Source organism: Carya illinoinensis, chromosome 7 (assembly GCF_018687715.1).
Source record: "Carya illinoinensis cultivar Pawnee chromosome 7, C.illinoinensisPawnee_v1, whole genome shotgun sequence".
Classification (NCBI taxonomy): domain Eukaryota; kingdom Viridiplantae; phylum Streptophyta; class Magnoliopsida; order Fagales; family Juglandaceae; genus Carya; species Carya illinoinensis.
Window position 1 is genome coordinate 27,128,558 of NC_056758.1, and position 13,074 is coordinate 27,141,631.

The 13,074-nt window shown below is 30.6% G+C and overlaps 1 non-coding gene across 1 annotated transcript; it reads left to right on the forward strand.

Moving 5' to 3' along the window:
- The first annotated feature begins 4,016 nt into the window (after positions 1-4,016).
- On the forward strand, positions 4,017-4,126 carry LOC122317619. The gene has a single exon (XR_006244546.1). It is a non-coding gene; the product is annotated as a small nucleolar RNA R71 (small nucleolar RNA).
- The last annotated feature ends 8,948 nt before the right edge of the window (positions 4,127-13,074 follow it).

Genomic DNA, 13,074 nt, shown 5'->3' on the forward strand with positions numbered 1-13,074 from the left:
TGCTTTGGTCACTAATGATAGTATGTGGTGTATCAAACCGAGACAATGCATCTTCTCTAATAAATTTGATTACTTTCTTATTATTATTGCTCCTACAAGCTGTTGCTTCAACTCATTTTAACACATAATCTACTATCATAATAACATATCGGTATCCAAAAGAAGGAGGGAACGGTCCCATGAAATCAATACCCTAGCAATAAAAAATTTCAATAACTAAGATTGGGTTTAAGGGCATCATATTACAACAGGACAAAACTCATAACTTTTGACACCTTTCGCATGACTGACAATTGATGTTTGCATTCTTAAATAAGGTGGGCCAATAAAATCCACACTGTAAAATTTTCATCGCGGTTTTTTTCATTGAAAAATGACCTTCACAAACTTGGGTATGACAAAATTTTAAGACGCTAGCAATCTCTCCATCAGAAATGCAACCCCTTATAATTTGGTCAGGATAATATTTGAAAATAAAAAGTTAATCCCAATAGAAATTGTGTACCTCAGCTATGAATTTCCTCTTGTCTTGCTTGCTCAATCTGTCTGTACCTTATTTGCAGTAAAATAATTCAAAATATGAGCAAACCATTGTAAAGAGGAAATAGAAAATTAATGTTCATTTAAAAAATCATCCCTAATTGGCATGTGGTTGATGGTATTCTCAAATGTGAGTCTTAAGAGATAGTCGGCCACTACATTTTCAACTCATTTCTTATCTTTAATGGTGATGTCAAATTCTTACAAAAGTAAAATCTACCATATTAATTGCTTTTAGTATCCTTCTTTGTGATAGGAGACTTGTCCAAAACAAAAACTATAGCTAGCAACTCTTTTTCAGTAGTTGAGTAATTCATTTGAGCATTATTTAGAATTCTATTAACATAGTAAATTACATGGGGCTTCCTTTTCCTTCGCTGTCCAATGACAATACCTAGAACATAATCACTAGCATTGTATATAATCTCAAAAAATAAAACTCAATCAGGTGGTTGCACTATGAGTGTTGAAGTAAGCTTACGAATCAGCGTTTTAAAAGCATTTTGGCAGGCTTTTATCCACTCAAATGAGACATCTTTAACTAGGAGATTGTATATCGGTTTAGATATGATAGAAAAATTCTATATGAACCTCCTATAAAAACCCACATGGTCTATAAATGATCTAACATCTTTTACTATCTTAGGTGTGAATAATTTAGAAATTAATTCAATCTTAGATTGATCAACCTCTATCCCCTTAAAAAAAATAATATGCCCTAAGACAATACTTAAAAGTACCTTAAAGTGGCATTTTCCCCAATTTAAAACTAGTTCCCTTTCTCACAGTGGGTCAACACTCTCTTTAAATTTAGCAAGCATGCATAAAAGAAAGTTCCAAAAATAGTTAAGTTATCCATACAAATTTCCATTCAATTTTCAGCCATATTACTAAAAGTTTTCATCATGCATAGTTGAATAGTAGTAAGTGCATTACACACTCCAAATGACATTTTATGGAAAGTCTAAGTACCAAAAGAGCAAGTGAAAATGATTTTATCCTAATCTTCTAATGCAATTTCAATTTGATAGTAACTAGAATAACTATCTAAAAAACACAAAATGGGTGGCAGCATTCAATTTTCTGCTCAAGGATTATCCAATAAAAAGGAGGAGAAAATGGTCTATTTAGGTGACAGCATTCAATTTTCTGTAAGTAATGCACATCCGCCACCTAATCACAAGTTTTGTAGGTATTAATGCTCTCAATTCATTCTTCACTATAGTAACACCTGACTTCTTGGGAACAACCTGCATAAAACTAACCCATTTACTATCAGCAATAGGATATATAATTCCTGCATCTAACATTTTTAATACTTTATTTTTTACCACTTCTTTCATGGTAGGATTAAGGCTGTATTGAGGGTCTCTATGAGGGCTAGTTCTTTCATCTAAATTAATTTTATGAGAACAGAATAAAGGGCTAACACTGTTGATATATGCAATCCTCTAACCTAAGGTTGACTTGTGCTCATTTAAGGTTTGAAGTAATTTCTTACCTTAAAATTTAGACAATTTAGACGAGATAATAATAGGAAAAGTATCACTTAGGTCAAGAAAAACATGTTTTAAATCTTTAGGCAAATGTTTCAATTCAATTCTTGGTGCTTCAATACTTGAATGAATATGTTTTTCACTTTTTTTTAGACAACTCCTAAAATTTCGATTGTCAAGCCCATGTGCTATAATCCTGAGTTTTATAAAAAAAAAAATACAAATATCAACAACTTCAGATGAATCACTAATAGTATCAAATTCAGAATTAACAAGAAAATATTCAAAAGGATCAGAATCATGAGTTGTGTGAACTCCCTTGTCTATGAGTGTGTTAATCATGTACGCTTGGTAGCACTCGTTATCCTCTTTTGGCTGTTTCCTAATATGAAAAATATTCACCTCGAGAGCCATATTTTCAAAAGTGAGTTTCATTAGACCATTCCTACAATTAATTAGAGTATTAGCAGTAGCAAGAAAATGTCTACCTAAAATTAAAGGAATTTTATAAATAGAGTCAATAATAGAACTAGTGTCAAGGATTAAGAAATCAACAGGATAATAAAACTTATCAATTTGAATCAAAACATCCTTAACCACATCCCATTATATTGACTGAATGATCAGCTAATTGCAATACCACAGTAGTTGGTTTAATTTCTCCCAACCTTAGCTACAAATAAATGGAATAAGACATCAAATTTACATTAGCTTCTAAACCTAGCAACGCTTGCCCAAACTCATGATTTTCAATATTACATGCAATGGTTGGACAATTAGGATCTCTGTACTTATGAAGAATTTACTGCTCAATTAGAGTACTAACTTGCTCTGTCAAGAATGATGTCTTCTTAACATAGTGTTTCTTTTAATTGTACAAAAATATTTGAGAACTTGTATAAGTAGAAACTTGTTTATTAACATGGAAAAGAATGAGGTTAATTTTTACCTGCTTGAGGTTCTCTAGGATTTTGTTGCTAGGATTCAAAGTCCATTTATTCAATTTTAAAACTTGAGGAAATTGTACCTTAAATTGACTTTTTATTACCTTAGCTTCCTTGGACAGCTTGGCATCCCTATTACTTTGATCGTCTTTAACATCCTCTAATTTATCAGTTGTTGGAATGTGTAAGGATTTGCTACTTCGTGTCACAATGGCATTGTCATCCTTCAAATTTCTTGTGCCAAATGTTGACCTTGGGATGTAGATTAAGATTGAGAAGGGAACTTGCCATGTTCATTCACACTCAAGGAGCTTATCATCTTGGATACATGGTTTTTTATCTCATTATTTTCTTCAACAACCTGTATAATCAATGACTCAACTTTTGATTAGATTTACCCTGTGCCTCAATAAAAACATGTAAAGTATCTTCTAAGGGGTTCTTAGAAGAAGATGATGCATGATACGGTGTAGGGTAAACTCTAGATGGTTGTGTAGGCTGCTGATTTGCATATTTCTAGCTAAATTTGGGGTGATTACGTCACCCACGATTGTAAGTATTGGAGAAAGGTGAAAAAATGTTTCTTGTACCTACCTAAAGCATTACATTGTTCCTCATACATTTATCTTATTTTAGTAAATGTGGGGCACTTTTGAGCTAGATGATCTATTTCACCACACATAAAACACAGTCCAAAGGACTCTACACCAGTAGTCATGAGTGTTGGCTTTAAATCCTTAACTTTTAACATTTATAGCTCCCTAGTAAGTATCTTAACTTTAGCGTTTAGGTTACCCTCTTTCCTAAGATGGTAAATTCTACTACAATTTAGATTTCCAGTAGGCCGTAACCTATTTGTACTCTCAGTAGCATTAGGTTCGGTCCAAGTGCGAGCTTTTTCAACAAGCTGATTGAGATATTCTATGGCTTCATCTGGATTTTTCTGCAAAAACTCACAATTACATATCATCTCTGTGAATTGACACTCTTTATGTGTAAGTCCCTCGTAGAAATAACTAACTACGCACTAATTCTTATACCCATGGTGAGGACACATACTCAATAACTTTTTAAATCTCTCCCAAACTTGATACAAAGTCTCACTATTCTTTTGTGCAAATATTGAGATCTGCCTCTTCAAAGTATTAGCCTTATGTTGAGGAAAATATTTGTTAAAGAAGACTTGCGTCATCTCATTTCATGATTCTATATATCGTGGTCTTAGAAAGTACAGCTAGTTTTTTGGTCTATTCTTCAAAGAGAAAGGAAAGAACTTAAGTCTCACAACATCATATGTAATATTATGACTATGGAAAGTTGCAACTACTTCCTCAAACTTTTGATGTGTAAATAAAGATTTTCATTCTCTAAACCATGAAAGGTGGGAAGTAACTGTATCATCTTTGTTTTAAAATCAAGCTAATGGGTGTTGGCTGAAAACTTAATGTATGATGGTGTGGTTGTGTGTGTAGGTGGAGGTAATCCTGAAGAGTTTTAATGGGTTGATTTTCGTGTTTGCTCATTTTTTCGAATTAGATGGATTGTCAACTAAAATATTTAAGAAATTTGATTATGAATCTAACACAGGCCTATGAGTAAACTTACCCAAGGCATCTTTATATCTGTGCATGCAAGATAAAAACTAAAAATTAAAAAAAAAAATACTACAAAAATAAAAAGAAAAGAAAATAATGCAACAAGTTAAAAGAAGTAACAAAGTTACTGTCTTTACACTCTGCTGGAGTAAATTATGCCTTGTATCTATTCTTGCATTGATTGGCAACGATGTCAAAATTTGATTATACCTAAACTATTACGCGGTGATATAGTATATAGTTCAGGGTATTGATCCATAGGGAGTCGGAAGAAAAGCTACAAAATGCAAATTTAAGGAAAAATACAAAATGATAATATGACAAGAATATGAAAATTATACCTAAAGCACGTAATTAAATTCGAGCATGGATAAAAAGGTAAGTATAGCTTTGGGTTTCAATAAACTATATCAAATACTCTTGACTTTTTCAATCTAAACTATATACACAATTAAGAATTATAATACCAAATTTGTAATTGGAAGATATGACGTTATGTTTATCTACTTTCTCAAATTTAATTCTATAATTTATTCCCCTCTTTACGAACCACAGTTTTCATAGATTAAATGACTATCATATCTAAAGACGACACTATATTTACAAACAATAGTACAATAAAAGATTATATTAATGACATGAAAAATAACTATTTAAGTCACAATTATATATTCATAATCCTATTGCTCACGAAAAACCACAGAAAAATTTAATATAATTGTCTCAAACTTATAAAAATTCAAAAAAAAAAAAAAATAGAGAATTCAATCATAGAGTCTTAAACAATAAAACTTAATCTATGAATTGAAATAAAGTTAAAATATTTTCACCAATCAATCTTTACCCTAAGCTTTACTCAAGATTTAGTTCTCCATTGGAGATCTCAAAAAGTAAAATGGTATTTTTTTTTTCAAATTTTCCCTTCTACGTCTAAAACTAGCCCGTTCAAAGTCTCCGCATTAAAAAACACTAGCATTCAAAAGAAAGATAAAGTGTCGTTCCATTCAAAATGAAGAAAAAGATAATCATGGGTCCCGTGTCCAAGAGCAGCTCTGTTTCATTTGCATCTCTTCCGTTCAAAATGAAAAGGCAAATATCACGATGAATCACTCTACATGAAACTCGCTCTTCTGTTTTATTTTTCAAAAAGCCAAGCTGCCCTTCTACCTCGTTCATCAAAACAGGAATCGAAATGCTTAGAAATCTGGTGGGTATTTTTAAAAGAACTAAAGTTGCTGCGTATTTTTCTCTTTTATGGACTATAAAATTAAACATAAAAATTGTGTTTAGAAATATCTCAAAATAAATAAAAACTAAATTCAGAAATATAAATTAATTCTTATGATTTCTATTCACATTTTAGCATTTTAGTCTAATTATAAAGTATTTAGAGTGCACTTTCGTATACTCATAAGTTTGATTGTAGTTTCATAACATTTTAATGATTATTTGTTGGATTATATATTATATTTGAATTTCAAGTTTACTGATTATTGTTCGAAAGGAACACATATTTATTCCAACAAGTACCCTGTTTTTATGTTTGGAATGTTGTAATTACTATCCAAACCCTATAGTGTTAACATATGATGTTCGAAAGTTTACAATGATAGTTTGAACTATAAGTCTTTACCCCATTTGAATGCATACCTTTTTTACAATGATACTCCCATTTGAATGAATACATTTTTCTATTAGAATGTAAGGATTTTGACCATAATACTGTTCAAATAGTGGCATAAATTTTTTGAACTATATAAGGTTTCAATATTTGAATAGATCGCATATATCTTCAAACACACATTTGAACGGGTATAACAAAGCATTCGAATGCTAAACATTGATATTCGAACATCATTAGTATTCCCCTATTATGATCGAATGAAAAGGTAAAACTTCCAAACTATTTATAGTCATATCATTCGAACTTTCCATTATAGTTATTCAAATGTCTTTCGAATTAGGAACTTTCTTATCTGAATAAATCGAATTACAATTTGAATGGTAACTACGGTCTCAACATTCAAATACAGACCAATTTTATTTGATTGAGCATGTTTTTAATATTTGAACAACCACCCATCCCATTCGAACGTGATTAAAATGTTTGAATACTACCCTCATATTGAAACCGTTCGAACTATACTTGATGTTTGATTTTCTTTTGCGTTTAATTGGGTTGGTCAAATTTCGTCCAAAAAGATATTTTTTTGGGAGGACACATTTTTCTTATCCTAAAATTTCTTTTGTGATATATTTTTACAAGAGAAATTTTGGAATGAGATTTTTTAGTCCCAAATTGTCTTTTGTGACAAAATTTCAATATTTCGAAATGAGAATTTTAACCTAAAAGAAGGATTATGTTGTGGTGATTGGGGTGGCCAATGAGACCTCAGACTTGAATTGGGGTAGCTACAGATACCTTAAATTCATTATAAGTTGGCAATTTGGGAGTACTACCACCCTTTTTATTGGTAGGAAATATCTTCTCTATTGACAATTTTTATTTTATTTTATTTTATTAATTAGTTACTTTTCTTCTAGTTTTTTATTTATTTATTTTACATATATATTATTTTTACTTACTACGAGATATGGATGTACACAAGTCTAAACACGACTCGTGGTGGCTAAATATGATAGGTAGCACATTATTATTTGAACGACCATGATCCATCCCATTCGATCATGACTAAAATATTTGAATACTACTCTCATATTGAAACCATTCGAACTATACTTGATGGTTGATTTTCTTTTACGTTTGATTAAGTCGGTCAAATTTCATTCAAAAAAATATTTTTTGGGAGGACATTTTTTTCTTATCCCAAAATTTATTTTGTGATAGAATTTCTTTTGTGATAGACTTTTACAAAAGAAATTTTATTGTCTTTTGGGACGAAATTATAATCTTTCGAAATGAGAAATTTTGACCTAAAAGAAGGGTTATGTTGTGGTGGTTGAAGTGGCCAATGAGACCTCAGACTTGAATTAGGGTAGCTACTGACACCCTAAATTCATTCTAGGTAGGTAATTTGGGAGTACCGCCACCATTTTTATTGGTAAGAAATATCTTTTCTATTAGCTTTTTTTATTTTATTTTATTAATTAATTACTTTTATTTTATTTTAATAATTAATTAATTATATTAATTATTTACTTGTCTTCTATTTTTTTTTATTTATTTTACATATTATTTTTATTTATTGTGACATATGGACGTACACAAGTCTAAACATAACTCGTGGTGGTTAAATATAACAAGTAGCTCATTATTATTGGCAGTGACGAGCCACGTCACAATATTTTCATTAGTGGGTTTAATAGATTTGTGACAGAAATATTAAAACAATCGAAGTTTGGGAGTTCATAGATTAAAAAAAAAAAAATCAATTTTTAAAATTTAGAGATCAGGGTAATCTATATAAAGGCCAAAACCATATATACTATTTTAATATTTATCCAAAACTTTTTAACTAATGACATTGGTTATATATCATTCCAATCATTCAAACACAAAACTTAACCCAATACTAAAAAGATATAGACTATTATTTTACAATTTTTACATAACTCTTTAATAAAATATTATTATTCGTTTTTTTTTTTAATTTTATTAAATTTAAACTAAGAGTAGCGTTACATGTACGTATTTTTACACACAATATTATACTGCGTATTGAGTATCCACTTCTTTTTATCAATTTCTTTTTTTAATTCAAATTTCAAAACTTTTACCATTTCAATGGCTTATACTATGTATGAGTATATGGTTGAAATTATAAATATAGATATCATTATCTTTTTAACTAAAATGATATTGTACCAGTTATATAAAAAATTATAAAGTAGTTGTATTCATTCAGGTACTTTAAATGCAGGAGGTGCAGCCCACATGAAACAAATAGTACAGCAAACCATGCAGAGGCAGGCCGCATGCCACAAGCAAAATTGCTTACCCACCCTAGGGAAACTAGATTTAATCCCCCGTACGTGCGTGTTTCACGCACATACTGAATTTAGCACCATGAAATATCTAAGAAAAGGACATGGTTTATATAACTGATTTGCTCATTGAAGGAGACATTTTTTCGGAATTTTGCAAGCAGGATTAGTACTTGTGTTTCTTTCTTAAATATGCAGGGACATAAAGCAATGAAATCGATAGCCGCGTTCTATATATGCCATTTAAGCATCAATCCATTGCTCTATCCGGCATAAAGTGTTTGCTTTTAGGAATTACTTCCCACTTGTTTGAACTTGGGAATTAGAGTTTTCACTGCAAAGTGTTCAAAACAGCGAAAACACTTATCATTTTCTGAATCCAAATTACCAACTTCATGAACACTAGATGCTAAAAATGTCTAGGCTGTTCATGAGAGGCAGCGTCACTCCATCTCAAAAGTAGGTTGTGTCGCACTCCTACAAGTACTATACTGTAGCCGCCATGGCTACATGGCATTTTTCTCACGCAATTCATGGTTTGAGCTGTTTTTCTCTTGACGATGACGGCCCCCCCCCCCCTCCTTCCCCCCCTTTAAGTTTATTTTTTAACTGATGTCAACCATATCTCCAATATCACATTGAATAAAGTCACAAAAAGTTTCATAAATTGTCTTGACAATTTTCCTTTAGGATTACGAAGAGGCATGAGAAAAGATCATCATCATCAAACAAGATGAGCATCCTGCATCGCCTCAACTAGCTTTAGCTTTAGCATGGAACCAAATTACAGTAGTTGAACTTATCTTTCAAGCACCCATCAGTAAGCTGTGTGGACCTGATCTCATGCATATCATGAAAAGGATCCTGCCATTACTGTCGCCCTTTTGCTACTTTAACAACGTTGTGCGATCACGATGAAGCCACGTGGCATGTTCGTCCACTCTTTTATGCATGGCCATAAAGGGCATGAAAGTTCCCCATTGCTTACTTTAGATGGTCCCTTTTAGAATTATAAGATGTCCAAATGATTCTGCGATCTCCGCCATCCATTTTTTACTAAAAAGTCATCATAAGCTCACTGAAAGTGAGGGGGGAGAGAGATGAAATGGTTGAATGTAAACTTTTGTTAAGATTCTAGACTTTTCATTAAAGAAGAAAAGCGATATGCTTACTATAAAGAGATTTTTTTATGATAAGTAACTCAATTAATATAACTTTATATGATATATTAGATTCATTTTATTATAAAAATAAATTTATAATTTAATGTAACACATCAATCTACGTTAATTATAAATATATTTATGGGTTCACTTTTATATGACCCATTTGTGACAAATATATATTTTTTTGTAAGGTATCTGAAATTATTTGTATTAATTAATTTCTTAGACACGTATAATACTTTTATCCTGCATTCATTCATCGATGATGCAATAACAAAGAAAACTATGTAATGAACTGTTTGACGGAAATAATTTTTTTTTAATAGTTAAGTGTAGAGAGAAAAAAAAAAGAGTCAACTAAAAACAAAACAACATAAGGGAGAAAATTAAGCAATAATATATATTGGCATAAAATAATAATAAAAAAAAAGAGTCAGTGTAAGTTAAGAAATGTTTTCAACAGAGGCATCATGGATCGACCAAAGTATATGCTTTAATTAATGTTGATGGGGGTATTACTGATATTTAAGTGCCGTATGGATTTGGTGTTGATTGGTAATGTTGAATTTACAAAATTGAATAAATTCATAATTAATAAATATAAAAGGAAGAGGTATATAAATTGAAATGGCATTTGACTTTGGGAAGGGGTGTTTTTATGGGGTCTCACTTTTCGAGGGGCCTAACAGCCTTTCAACATGAGCCTCTCAGCGCACCTTCGTGTCCTTTTTCTCTTATTTTATTTTATTTTTTATTTTTATTTTTATTATCTAAAAAGGAAAATGGAAATCGAGGGTGTTTCTTTTCCATGTTTGGTCCCGAGTCAAATGGCTTGGCTTGCTCTGTTGCTTATACACTTAGCCTGTTAGCCACACTTACATATACATACACACACACACACATATATATATATATATATAGTGTACAGATTTAAAGAAATTATCTCATAAATTAACTTGATTTTAAGTGACCTGTTATATCTATTTTATAATAAAATTAATTTTATAATTTGACAAAACATATCAAATAACTTAAATTTATAAAATTATTTTTGTGTAATCATTTTGCGGTTAAAATATTTTGATTTTTACTTTGAATTATTTTTTATTTTATTATTTTCTAATGAAGCTTAAAAAGGTATTTTAGTGAAGCTTCTACGATTATAAAGAACTAAAGGTGGGAGGGTGGTGTCCTCTTTTTGGCAACCAAAAACAAAAAAGAAACCAACCTTTGTTTTGTAAAGTATCAAAATGCCTCATGATCTGATTTGAGGTGGCATGTTAGTTTTTCATGTTGTCACATGTTTGAATAAGCACTTATGCATCATGGTAATTAAATTATGTGTTGCAACAATATAACTACTTTATTAACCAATATATAAAATATATATATAAAAAAATCTCCTTGAGAAAATGAAAGGGTGTGTTGTAAATAATACATGGTATGACCATTGGGATACAACTCGACATGTAACCAATTGAATTATTCAATTACAATTTTAAAACAATTTAAAAGCAAAAGCAAATGTCATGATTGATGAAATCTTAATTATTGCAAAGAACGTGAATTAAGTAAGATGTAGCATGTCAAATTCTAATAAAATAAATTATATATTAATTATTATAAATTGTAACCATGGCTATAAATAATGGAAATTATTTTATTTCATTGATTTTTTTGACAGAAGAACAAAGTTGCAAGCCACTTTTAGAGGGAGAAGAAAAAACATGCAACTATTTGAGTTATTATTATATAGGAAATAAATACTTTAGTTATAAAGGGACTACATATAAATAAATTCATAAATTGATGTGATTTGATATAATATATCAGATTATAAAATTATTTTTATTGTAAAGTAGATATAATGAGTTATATAAAATTAAGTCAATTTATAAATTTATTTGTATGTGCTCTTTTTATATATGGTACTTTCCTAAATGAGAAATACAGAGAAACCTGTTTATGTATTAGGGAGAAAGAACAAGACAGCAAACCTCTTTTAAAACAAGGTTTGGACACTTTGGAATAAAAGCCAAGCGGCTTGAAACATAGAGGCTCTCTCTCTCTCTCTCTCTCTCTCTCTCTCTCTCTCTCTCAGCTAGCTAGGCTTTTAATTGGTTTGTTATTTTGGAGGGTTGTCATTTATTAGTGGTTGATGAGGGTATCGTCCGCATGCGCGAACGAAACGCCTCTGTGGTTGCCACAACACAACACCCACCTTCCTTTCTTTTCCTTTACTTTCTTCTAATTAAAAGAGGACCCCACACACCTTCCCTTCTTCGTCTATGAGCCAACGATAGAGCCCTTTCCTGGGACCCCCCCAATCCCCTCAAAACATATAAACCCAATTCATTATTGGGGTGGGGGAATGGGGCATGGGGCATGGTCCTTACTTTAGTGGCCCCAGCTCACCTCACCTCACCTCACCTCCTCAGGCATCTCGTGCTCCACGCCACGTCATTCAATTTTACCTCCCCAAGTTGACATTCCCAATTCATAATGCTACCCTTTCAATTTTCTTCCTAAATTTTTATTAATTGGTTAAATTGAAAAAATCATTTCAATTTCTCCTAAGAAATATGAGAAACTTTAATAAATGAAAGCCAAATCCACGTGAATTGAATTTTATAATATTTATTATTTATTTAATATTATCCAATATAATTATACTGCGTGTAATATTGTATCTTTTTATTTAAAGGCCGTCGAATCCGGACACTTTGATCCAGTTAAATATTCAATCGAATTCGTATGTATAAAATGTTACGATGATAACGTCGGTAAGTTCGTCGCTTCTAACCGACCATTGTTCATTGTAATAATAATATGTCCTTTTATAAAGAAATGATTTTTAAAATATGTTGGATTTGACCTATTATGGGTATTATTCATATATGTTAGGCGTGTTGTATAAGGTGGAAAAAAATTAAATTTGCACACCAAAGAACTTATAGCAAAATTATAAATATTGCTAAAAAAATCAAGTGAACATTGAAGTTACGAGCTGTATTATATGCATATTCATACTCCTCAAGATACATAAGCCATGTGCATGTTTACAGCATTAGTTCATCATGTCAATTTTGAAATTCTAAACATAAGCTCACACTACATATTATATATTTTTTAATTTATTTCTTTTATCAAATGTTTGATATATAAAATAATGAGTAAAAAAATTTAATTAGTTTAAGAAGAATAAACTCAAAAGTTTTTTGAAAAAAATAAAAAAATAAAAAAATATGTAATATGTGGTGTGTAGATTTATGTATAACAATACTCTATAAGGAAAACTAATTTTTATTTCCATTTAATTTCTAACTATTTAAATTAATTTATTTAAGAAATATGGAGCTACCAAAAAATTTTGAGGATTTAAGACACG